Genomic DNA, 12,215 nt, shown 5'->3' with positions numbered 1-12,215 from the left:
CATCTCTGGATCTTTCAAAATGTTTTTATTAGAGACCCTGTTTTAGTCCCATGGCCAGCGCAAGGCCTGAAAACCCCAATATTATTTTTATTTTCTGCACTGATCTGATCACTCTGATTAGTTGGCCTTTTTGTGAAAATAGTATTGTCAGTCCTATATCATAAGAATATTAATTTTAAATACCTCATTAAACCTGCATAGTGCTAATGGTAATTTTGAAATTTATTAACCAATTGGTCTTTTTTTTTCTATCTGCATAAACATAACTTTTAAGCAAATAATCCTACCATGAGAATGAGTAGTTTCATAGTAAAAGCATAGTAGGCAGATAATTACTGCAAGGAAAAAAAAAAAAGAATGTTACCGCTTCTCTGAATTTTCTCAATGTAAAATTAAATTTCACTTGCAAAAAAAAAAATCCTCTTAAATTTAGGGGGGAAAACAAGCAAAGCATTTTAAATAAAGTCAGATATTGTGTGTCTTTCAATTTATTTTTTTAAACGGCCTTGCTATTAGTTTATTTTATCACTCAATACAATGTCTCACATGGCTGTCATCTATAGAAACAGGATTCCTTACATACTTTCTGGCCAAAGTCAGGACTGGGTTCCTCTGTTTTAGAATTCATCCTAAAGTTGATCTAGGTAGGGGCAATTTAAAACTCCTAGTCCATTGACTTTGGTGTTTTGTGCTTTGAGGTTGGGCCCCATTTTTAGTAACTACTCATCTATCCTAACCAGGCCCCTACCTTGTACCCTTGAACAGGTTCCTGACTTCATGCCCTATGCTGTGTTCTTACCTTGACACCTGTTTGGTTCTCCCCAGTCACCCAAAGCTCTGGAGGCTTGTCTCTGAATAGGACCCCAGGCACCCGCTTCCACTTTGGCCTCAGGCTTCTTCCTGAATCTCCACATAATTCCTAGTATGGGATTCTCTATTGACCTTTGAAAATTCTCTAGCTGTGTCACCTAATGTTGTTATCTAACCAGACTACCACCTATTGATGTCTCCATTCTCTTTGGATATTGTTATCCATCCAGCTAGACTTCCTCCAACTGCCCACACACTCCAAAAGGCACGTAGATTTTTCAGGTCCTCTCTGTCCTGCCTGGCTGGACTCTAAGCTATCCACCAACCTCCAGTCCTAACATTGATTCTTTATGATTTTGTTTTTCCTCTGTCTGTCGGCGTGTTAATTTTAGGTGTTTAGTTCTACAAAAGAAAAAATAAAAAGCTGTTATCTTTATCTAACCTTAGGATTCAAATATCTGGTACAAAAGCAAAACTAAAACAAGCAAAATAAGCAGATACTCAACATTTATTTAAAATCTCAGAATCCCAGAAACAAGGAGAAATCTTATATGTGATTTTGTCTAGCTTCCTCCTCACTGCGGACATCTTCAATAGATGATCCTCAAATCTTTACAGACAATCCATCCCATTGCTAAGTATTTCTCTTTTATATTAAACTGAAATCTGTAGCACTAAACATCTATTCATTAATGAAAGATAAAAACAAAGAGCATGTGAAACTCCATAATAAATCAATCATTCATTCGATGAACATTAGTGCCTACTACGTAACAGATACTGCATTACAATTGCTGAGGTGTAACAGAGAAGAGAGCTAGAAGCCAGAGGATTCTGTAAAATGAAGGGAAAAGCTAGGATTTGAAAATGAAACAGGCTATTTGGGGTGAGATGAAAAATTGGGAGAAGAGAGCTTTTGAATCATAAGAGAGCAACGAACCATCCCTCTCATTTCTCTAGGGTCCCAATAATAGCAAATATTTCTATATCAGAAGCCAGACACTTCATAGGGAAATATGTAGAGTTATTGTATTTGTTTGTTTGTTTGTTCCTTCAATGCCGGGTTCCATTGCAAATTAGTTTTTTTTCATTTCACAGGTGAAAGTAGTAGTTTTTAAAATATAGATAGTTGGCAATTTTTGAAGTAAAAAATATCCAATCTCCAATTTCTTCAGCTTCTAAGAAAAAGAATCAGAAGTCAGAATATTAAATAATTAGATCCAGACTCTAGTCCCAGATTCTGTCTAATCTTGAAAAAGCCATTTAACCTCTCTGAGCCTGAATTTCTCCATCTGTAAAAAATTAGAGTTAAAATATGTCTTACCACATCACAGAGTTGTTGTAAAGCAACAAAAATAAAAGCCACCATTCATCTAACTCAGACTCTGGGCTAGACTGTGAGCTCCACAATTTAGGTACTTACCTCACAAATCCTCACAACAGTCTCGTATGATAAAACAAACAAACAAACAAACAAACATTCTCTCCGTTTTCCAGATGGATAAACTGAGGCTTCCAAAAGTTCAGCAATTTTCCACTGGAACTTTAATCCACACATATCAGATTCTAAAATTTTCTCTTAACCAGGTGCTAAACTTTGGGAAAGATTAGCAACTAAAACTCTTATCTAAGCACATGAAAAAAACATTAATAAGAACTCTTATCTTCCTTATAATATGCCTTGTTTCTATGAATTAGACAGTGAGTTTCTTGTTACTATTATTTTCACCACAAAAGAATAAAAAGCAAGACTATTTTTTCTAATTCGAAGAATATTAAAATATAATAAGCATAAACTTCACATGCACACATACACATATGCACACATATACTCCCTAACCTGTCAATCTCAGTCTTGTTCCACCTCCTATTATTAACATTTTGGAAGTATATATTCAAAAGTTTTTCTATGCACTACACACGCACATACATATAGAGAGAGATTTTACAAAAATAGGATTGCGCTACACATATTCTGAGACTGGCCTTTTTTCACTAATCAAGGGACCTATAGATACAGCTCATTAATTGCTGCATAATAGTCCATGTGTAGATGTACCATATTTATCCATATTTATTATCCTAATGTTGATGAACTCTTAGAATGTTTCCAGTTTTCTGTTATTACAAGAAATGTTATTATGAACACTTTTATACATACATCTTTCAATACATGTGCAAAATATTTTTATGGAATTATTTTTAAAAGTGAACTGCTATGTTAGGCAGTTTGTATATTTGAAATTTTGATGGGTATTATATCAATTCACATTCCATCACAGTATATGAGTGTGCTCTTTACATCCTCACCAATACTGGATATGAACAGACTCAAATTTCTGCTAGTTTAATGAATAAAAAAATGGTAACTTGTCGTTTGCATTTCTCTGAATGCTGGTGAGACTGTGCATCTGTGCTTACTACCAGGTTATATTTCAACTTTCAAGAGTGATTTGCCTCTCCATATCCTTTGTTCAGTTTTCCACTGGAATATTTTTCTATCGCTGGATTTGTATTACTTTGTATATTGCAGGTATTATTCTTTTGAATATCCTATGTATTGCAGATATTTTCTTCTAGTCTATTGCTTGTCTTTTAACATTTTTTTAAATAGATTTTTGTTTACACAAAAAAATTGTTCGTATGTAGTTAGGCTTGTCACTTTTTTCACTTATGACTTGATAGTTTGTGTTTTGCTTAGAAACTTCTTTTCTGGTTAAAGATCATTTAAAAATTCTCCTATATTTTCTTCTAGGATTTTTATGGTTTTGTTATTTTGTTGGCATTATTTTGTATTTGTTTATGTGTTTGTTTAGTACATTTAATTATTACTTCCTCTAGACTTTTTTGTGAACAGTAAGGATCTAATTGGATTTTTTTCCCCAAATGAGCAACTAATTATCTCAACACATGGATTGAATATTCCACTAATTTGAAATGTGCTTTAATAGTAACTACATCCCCATGTATACACTGATATTATTCTAGACTTTATATTCTGTCCCAGTGATTGCTTAGTCTATTCCTGTATCAGTACCCCTCTGCATATTAGCATGTCTCGACTAGCATATCTTCTTCATTTGCTACTGGTAAGGCAAGTCTCCAAACATTGTTCTCTCCCTAAATTTTCTTGGTTATAAGTAATGATGCCAAGGGGTGAATGTATCTCGTATATGCCCATTTACTCTAGGAACTTTGCTAAATTCATGAGGAAAATAGTGCCATTTCTGCTAAAAACGTCATTAGTGCATTTCATGCTGAAAATAATGTTTCTGTTTGTAGCTACCTAAAGTAGCAAATTCAACCACTACATCTTCATACCAAAGCCATTATGTCCCTGACTGAGTGAGCCTAAGAACTCTTAGTCCTTACATCTTTCCTTTTTCCCCCAATAATATGGTCGAGAGATAAATGTCTCTTAAATCTTGTTCCCTTAGGCAGAAAATTGATTTTAAAAGTCCTGATTTTCATAAGTGATAGTATAACACATTGACCATGTAATTTGGAGAATTCATTTTAATAACATTTTAAAATAATGATATTATATAATACATATATTTAAATAATTAGAGCCAAAGTAGTCCGGTGATTTAAATCATGGAGTTTAGAATCAGACACTTGGATTCAAATCCTAGATCGTGGTAAGTTACTTAACTTCTCTGGAGACTCAATTTTTCATCTATAAAATAAAGATTAAAATGCCTACCTTGTCCTACTCTGTAAGGATTAGAAATAATGTATGCAAAACATTTAAATATTGCAGCACTTAGTAGGTACCCAATAAATTGCAATTGTTATCCTCGTTACCCTGTTGTATCTCTTGCATGGGTATAGCAGTTTTCTCTTTTCAAAGTGCTTTTGTGGATCTTTTCGTATTCTTTTTATGGATAAAATCTGGGCACAGGGACATTAAGAGAGGGGGCTGCTGGCAATCGTTCACTGCTGTTAAAGGAAGTGAGGGTGAGCTTGAGAAAGCTCTGTACACTATGGAATCTCAAGGACTCAGATTCCTCCTGAGTTCCCAGTCAAGACCTGAGAGGAAGAGCTCCTTGGAGAGCACTTGAGTGTTAAAAATTTATGAGGTTTTTATAAGATGATCCATTTAAAATAGATCATATTTAATCCCATTTAGGATCTGGTTTAGATGAGCTTTTCTTTTCTACATAACCATTATGAATGAAAAATACTGTCAAAATTCTAACTTCTCTATATTTGCACAAAATCAGTGGGAAAAATAAAGTATTTCTATTTTACATCACTTATTTGATTCTTATTTTAGTCCAAAAAATTACATATTAAAAATCCTCAGTATATCTAACTTGTTTATGTGCTAAATAAACCAACTGCTTGTGCTATAACCTTTATTGTAGGTGCTGTTTAAAGGTAAGCTTAAACAGCCTGGTAGTGTGTTCAGTTCAAGCGATGAACAATCGTATTTTTCCAACAGTGTAAAAAAATTCACTTTCTATCCATTTGCTAAGAATGACTTGCCTAAATATTTTCTTTCTTCCTCTAGAGTTCTAATCAATATGCTTTGGCATATATATAGTTTAGCTTAGAATTCCAAGGGCAATAAAGAAATAAATCTGAATCTGCTTGTAAATAAGTCATTCTGGGGCCAAGACAGAAATACGTATCTTCAGGGTGAGGAGATATGCAAAAAAAAAAAAAAAAGACATGTTATAGACATTAATTATTGCCTATTTCAAAGAGGAGTGTTACTTTCTGGGACTCAAAGCCCAGTATGTATCCTCTCCAGGAATAAGATTATATGAAAACTGACATCTAATGTAAAAGGCAGAGGGAATAATATGTATTTTAGAAGTCTGCAATATAGTACTTGAAATGTATTTGAATCTATAGATCATTTTCCTTGAGAATAGTAATGTGATAAAAATACAATTTTAAACAATTCTTAAATGAACAAAACGATAACCACATTTAAATGAAAAACAAATAAATACATTTAAAAATTGACAAAACAACCACTTGGTACATACATGATCGTATATTTTTACACTTTGCATTTGCAAATAATGAAGTCTCACATGGATTGTAATAATTGTTACTGGTTTTTAAATTGGGCAAAGCACAAATACAAAATGTACTTGAAGCTCAGCTTTAAGTAGATTATGAACATTTAATATAGAATGTTATCATAATATTCAGAGCACCAAATTGCAGACTTCTGTCACCCACTTTCAAGCATGCTTCTGAAGATCATAGTTAATTCTGCTGATTTATGGTAATGCTGCAGCATTATCGGCCACAGCATCAGAAACCACTAACAAGCTTAGTATAAGCTTGGGCTGAAATGGTTTGAGGTTTAAATTTCTATAACGATTATAAAGTAGAAGGAGTAAAATCCCACTTCAGCAAAAAAAAAAAAAAGAGTACCACATTTCTACTCAATATCACGACCATCCCCCACCTCCCAGTAGCCTTCTCCGACTGCATCAGGAAAAGTCACTTCCGATGGACTGGCATTTTAAATTTTCCACATAGTCTTTTTGGAATGGTAACATTCCTAATTCAAATATATAATGCTCACACTTTTTTCTTATTGAGGAAGAGGTTATCCTACCTTATCCTTATGTTGCTCTTTTTAAAATAAATCTCATCCTGGAAGCCCCTTTTTGAATATTAATTTACATTACATTCAACCTTCCAGAAAATGGTTAGAAATCAGAACATTTTAATGGCTATTATCCGCATCTGGCCAAATGATTGCATTGTGTTAATGTCTGGCCCTTAAGCAGATGAGACCCATTTGTTGTCTTCTTGCTGGCTGTTGAAGTCAAAGGAAGCCATGGCTTGAATCGGCACAATAAAATAGGGCCCTGTCTACCCAGACTGCTCTCCTAAAGGTGACTACATCTTTGTCCTTGAACACAATGAACGGATGGACGCAGATAGCAGCAAAAGATTTTATCTTCAAGATCAGAAATACAGCAACATCAACACCATCCCTGCCGCAAGACAAAAGAGCAGTTCCTTTGGTCACAAATCTATTTCCAAGAAAGCGAGTTAAAGGAAGAAGCCCACATCACACACTTGTGACCATATCCTCCTGCCCGGAATAAGATAGAAACAGATTCAACAAGAACTGGCTTCGAGTTTTACGTGAGAAAGTAAATTCATGCTACCATTCAGATTTTTAGCAAATGTCTTTCTACGAAAAGCCAATCCTTGCCTTCCATTTCTTGGGAAATAGCCACAGGTGAAAAATCGGAGGTTGGGGTGGGGGAGCGTATGTTCTGCAAAAGGGCGGGTTTGGGTACAAACCCACTGTGAATCCTTCCTGAAAGAATGAGAGACAGTCTAGCTGTATGTATCTCCCTGAACTCTAATTTTTAAAATCAACCAAAAAACAAAATGAAACAAGAAAACAAACAAAAAATCAGGCTGGCACTTCGGATATAGGAAAAAAGACACAGGTAAAGATGTGTGTTAATTTATACTGCTCATCTCTGTACCAAAAACGAAATAAGAAAGAAATCTCATAACCCCTGTTTTCATTTGAGAGATATTTTAGTATCCCTGACCAAATTTTGATATCCCTGAAGGCAAAATTTTGTTTAGGGGGAAAAAAACAGATTCCTAAAATTTTTCTCTCTTCTAAGAGGTGAATGTTTTTTATTTGGGCAGAGGAGATATTGTTATGGCGCGAACAATTCTGAGACCCACAGAGCCAGTTGAGATTAATTATGAGCCTTTATTAGCCAGCCAGCGACTGACTCTCTACCACGCAGGGCTAGAGGAGATCAGACCTGAGCTTTCAGAGGAGGCAGCTGATAAAGCTTAAGACCATATCCTGGTGGTCTCCTGAACAAGCAAGCAGATTACAAAAGTGGAAGTTGGCTGTTAGCATATCTTTGCCCGGAACAACACCCTTAATTAACAAGTAAATGGATTACAGAAGTAGAGATTGGCCATCTTCATATCTTATACAATACACTTCCTAAACCACACACAAGCAAGTAGGACAACTTCTGGTATCTAAAGATATTTCTTCCCTGTAGCTGACTTAGCTAGTTGGCTCACTTGAAAATTTTCCACCCTTAACATTCCCCACTGGTTTTCAGGGGAATTCAAACCATTGAATCTTCAACCTGGAGTGGCTGGTAGTGAGTTCTGAGAACTATGAGTTTTACTGCTCGTACCCGCTTTTTGACATAGGCAGTTATTCAATTAATTACACAGGGCCCAGACAAAAGGCCCAGGAAGACTAGAATAAGGGGGCCTGTAATGGCTGTTAGGAGCGTTGTTAACTAAGGGGTGTTATTTAAAAAAGTCCTTCATACCAAGATTCTCCACGCTTAAGTCATTCTTCTCTGTCTTTTACCCTCTGTCTTATTAGTGCTAAGCTGTCTCGTATAATTCCAGAATGGTTAGCATAAAAACAGCAAGTTTCACCTAGTGCTATGCAAAGACTTCCTTGTTTTAGGAACAGGTTTAGCCCTCTTCTGTTCTGCAGGACTACTTCAGCCAAGGAGTTAAGAGAGGTCTCAAGGTGATTGATAAATTTTTCAAGAGTCGATAGGTCTTCATTTATTTGTTGGCTTAAGGCCTTATAGTTGGAATTTCCAGTAACAAGTGCTGCCGTTCCTACTGCAGTAGATCCTGCTACTCCTATTCCTATTAAAAGGGGAACTAAAACAGGACCGCTTTTTACTCTGGCTCCTAGATATTGGAAATGTTTTCGCCCCCCTCACCAGAGTAAAAATAGACCTTAGGAATGAAATGAACTTGGACACGAAATCCAGCATTTTCTCTCCAGTAGTTAAGGTTGATGAGGATTCCCTCTTACATTATTAATAGCAATTAATCAAATTATAATTAAACCCGCAAGAGTCTTATCTTGAGAGGGTCTCCTGTTGGGCGAATATGCCATTTCTCAGTCTCTGGTGGTGGTTGCGCAGCCTTGATGCAGCTGTGATGAATTCAATGACGTCTCCCAGCAACCTTGACCGCGGTGGGAGTGGTGAGGATGACAGGAAAGGGTACGTCCCAACGGGGCTCAAGGGCGGCTGGCTGTGTCTTCTTTACCTAAATCCAGTCACCAGGGGAGTGGCTATGAAGTTTAAGGGACTGTCCAGGGCTCTCCCGGTTGGCGGAGACTAAGTGTTGAATCTCCTTCCTTGCTAAGTGTAGTGCCTGTAAGGACTTAAGTAGTGAGAAATTGTGAATTTCAGTTGCCTCTTCTACCCCTATCTTGGGCTCCCAAACATGATTTCATATGGGGTGAGGCCTTGGAGGTAAGGGGTACATCTCACCCTAAGAAGGGCAAAGGGGAGGAGGCTCACCCAGTTCTCGCCAGTTTCAAGTTTAAACTTGGTTAAAGTTTCTTTTAAAGTTCTGTTCATTCTTTCTACCTGGCCTGAATTCTGAGGTCTATATATACAGTGTAGTTTCCAATTAATACCTAATATTTTGGCTAAGGTTTGACTTGTTTTGGTGATGAACGCCGGGGCCATTGTCGGACCCCAGTGCTAATGGCAAGCCGAATCGGGGTACAATTTCTGATACTAATTTCTTAGCTACTACCTGAGCACTTTCTCTCTTAGTTACGAAGGCTTCAGTCCATCCTGAGTAGGTGTCAATGAACACGAGTAGATACTTAAATCCAAAAGTGCCAGGGCTTACTTCTATAAAGTCTAATTCCCAATGTTTTCCCGGGGCTTGGCCCCTGAGTCTTGATCCAATTTGTACTTCAACAGGAGGCCCAGGGTTAACTTGGGTGCAAATACGACATCTTGTCGTTACCTCTTTGGCAGTTTTGTGTAGCCCTGGGATATAATAGTCTCTTTTCAAAAGTTCAATTAACTTTGTCCCTCCTAGGTGGGTGCTCTGATGGACTAGTGAGACTAGTTCTCGACCTAGGGCACTGGGTACTAGGGTGCGTCCATCCGGGAGGTGGATCCACCCAGTGGGTCCTTCTACCCCCTTTAGCTTACTGCGTAATTCAAGTTCCCCCCGGGGTGTAGACGGGTGAATCTGAGAGCGTCCTGGGGGGCAGAACTGGAAGAATGTCAATAGGCCCCACTGGTTTTCGGGTGGCTTCCTTTGTGGTTTGGTCCTTCTCTAAGTTACTCCAACCCCGGTCCGCCTTTCCTTCGGGGCGTCGGCTTGGCCCTCGCCCCGGCCGGGTCCCAGTCCCGGCCGACGGCCCCGTGACTTATCCTGTCCAACAAACATAACCTTCTGGACATCATCCCTGTTGTTGAACACTTTCTGGGCAATCTCGAGAAGCTTAGATAAGTTCTCTCCCTCAAACCCTTCTACTTTTGCAATTTCTTTCTGATATCTGGGGCCAACTAACAAAGGCTAGATTAATGGCTCGCCGATTATTTGGGTCCTCCGAGTCAGAGGGAGTATATAGTCTATAAGATTCTAGTAACCTCTCTAAAAATGCTGCTGGTGACTCATCTTTAGTCTGAATAACCTCACTTACTTTGGATAAATTAACTGGTCGGCATGCCGCTGCCCAGAGGCATTGGAGTAACGACTGGCGATACCTCAGGAGAGCCTCCTTACCTTGATCTGTGTTGGGATTCCAGTCAGATTGGGTGCTGGGAAATACAAGTTGTACCCATGCGGGGTCAGTGGTGGGCTGCTCAGCGGGGTCCGAGACCCCCCTTGCGGCTTCCCTTAGAATGCGTTCCTTCTCCTCTGTAGTGAAAAAAACCTGTAAAAGTTGCTGGCAATCCTCCCACGTGGGTCGGTGGGTGAAAAAGATGGATTCTAAAAGGAAGATCAAGCCTTGGTGTTTTTCTGAGAAGGATGGAGTTAGCAATTTCCAATTATACAGGATCACTAGTTGAAAAGGGGACATACACTATGAAAGAGGTCTGGGTGTCTCCCCTAGGTGGGGCTATCTGTCTGAGAGGCGCCAGGACAGCTGCAGGTTGTAACCAATCGGGGATGGGGTCAGGATCCTGTGGAGGGTAGTAAACAGACCCCATCCGAGTATGTGGTGGGCTCAGAAGAGGGGCTGCCTCCCGAGAATCAGGAGGCCTAAAGGGGTTACCAGGAAAGCAATAGGGAGGGGGATTGAGGATCTCCGGATCCTCCGGAGGTGCCTGTAGAACAGGTTCAAGGGGTTTCTGAGGTGCCAGAGTGCTCCTTGGCTCTGCCAGAAGAACCGTTATGAGAGGCAGGCGCCGGCAGAGAGTCAGCCACTGGAGGGTCTGACTTACTCTGACAATTTTTCAAATACTTAGGAGCATCAGACACAATGTCTATCCAAACATCTATGTATGGGGCCTGATCAGGGTAACCAGGATTCCCATAAACAACACTTCTGACTCTGAATGCAGTCTGCAAATCAAAGGAACCCTCAGATGGCCATCCAACTCCGAAGGCCGCCAGTCTACTTGGCAGAGCCTCTGGCGATCGAACGTAATGACTGACGACCCATAACCTCAGGCCCGTCACCTGAAATCCTTAAAATTGTCCACAAGTCACCGCAAGGGAGTGCGCTTAGAAGAAGCCTGTCCCATGGCGGCGGGGCTGGACGTGAATGAGAATAAAAGTCCTGTGAAAGGTAAGAATGTTAGACAAGGTCCACTCGGGTGGTGCTGTAGCAGCAAGAAACCCTGCGGAAAGAAGAATTAATAAACTAAAAAGAATAACAAGAAAAATCTCAAGAGACATTCAGAAACCAGAACGATCAGACAATGAGACAAACTTGACGGAGGACCAAGGCAATAGGAGGGTAACAGTACATTCGACCGGTCCGGACAACATACATAATGCAGACAGACAAAACGGACTACAGGTAACACAAAACGCTAGCGACCAGAAACCGAAACCAAAACAGGTACTGGGTCAGGAGACCTGACCGTACTAGGGAAGCTGTGCTGCGTCCAGCCTTCCACTAGTTCTCAGGGCCCACAGACAGAAACAGGTCTAAGAAGACTCTTAGACTAACTCACCGGTGAGAATGGATCAGAAGGCTCGAGTCCAATTTTCAGAAATGTTTGTCCACCGGTCTCTCTGATCTAAGGCTGCCCGACGTCCGGGGCTGAGGAACGTCTCAGCGGCCGCCCCCTGGACGCGGTCATGCCCCGCCCGGAGCGACCCGGGTTGTGGGTCTCAGAGAAAACTCCCCTTCTCTCTCGGGGGAAAATCTCGCTGGGGCCTCCAAATGTTATGGCACGAACAATTCTGAGACCCACAGAGCCAGTTGAGATTAATTACGAGCCTTTATTAGCCGGCCGGCGACTCACTCTCTACCACGCAGGGCTAGAGGAGATCAGACCTGAGCTTTCAGAGGAGGTAGCTGATAAAGCTTAAGACCATATCCTGGTGGTCTCCTGAACAAGCCAGCAGGTTACAGAAGTGGAAGTTGGCTGTTAGCATATCTTTGCCCGGAACAACACCCTTAATTAACAAGTAAATGG

Source organism: Pteropus medius, unplaced genomic scaffold, assembly GCF_902729225.1.
Source record: "Pteropus medius unplaced genomic scaffold, Ma_sr-lr_union100, whole genome shotgun sequence".
Lineage (NCBI taxonomy): Eukaryota > Metazoa > Chordata > Mammalia > Chiroptera > Pteropodidae > Pteropus > Pteropus medius.
This window is presented reverse-complemented; position numbering follows the sequence as displayed.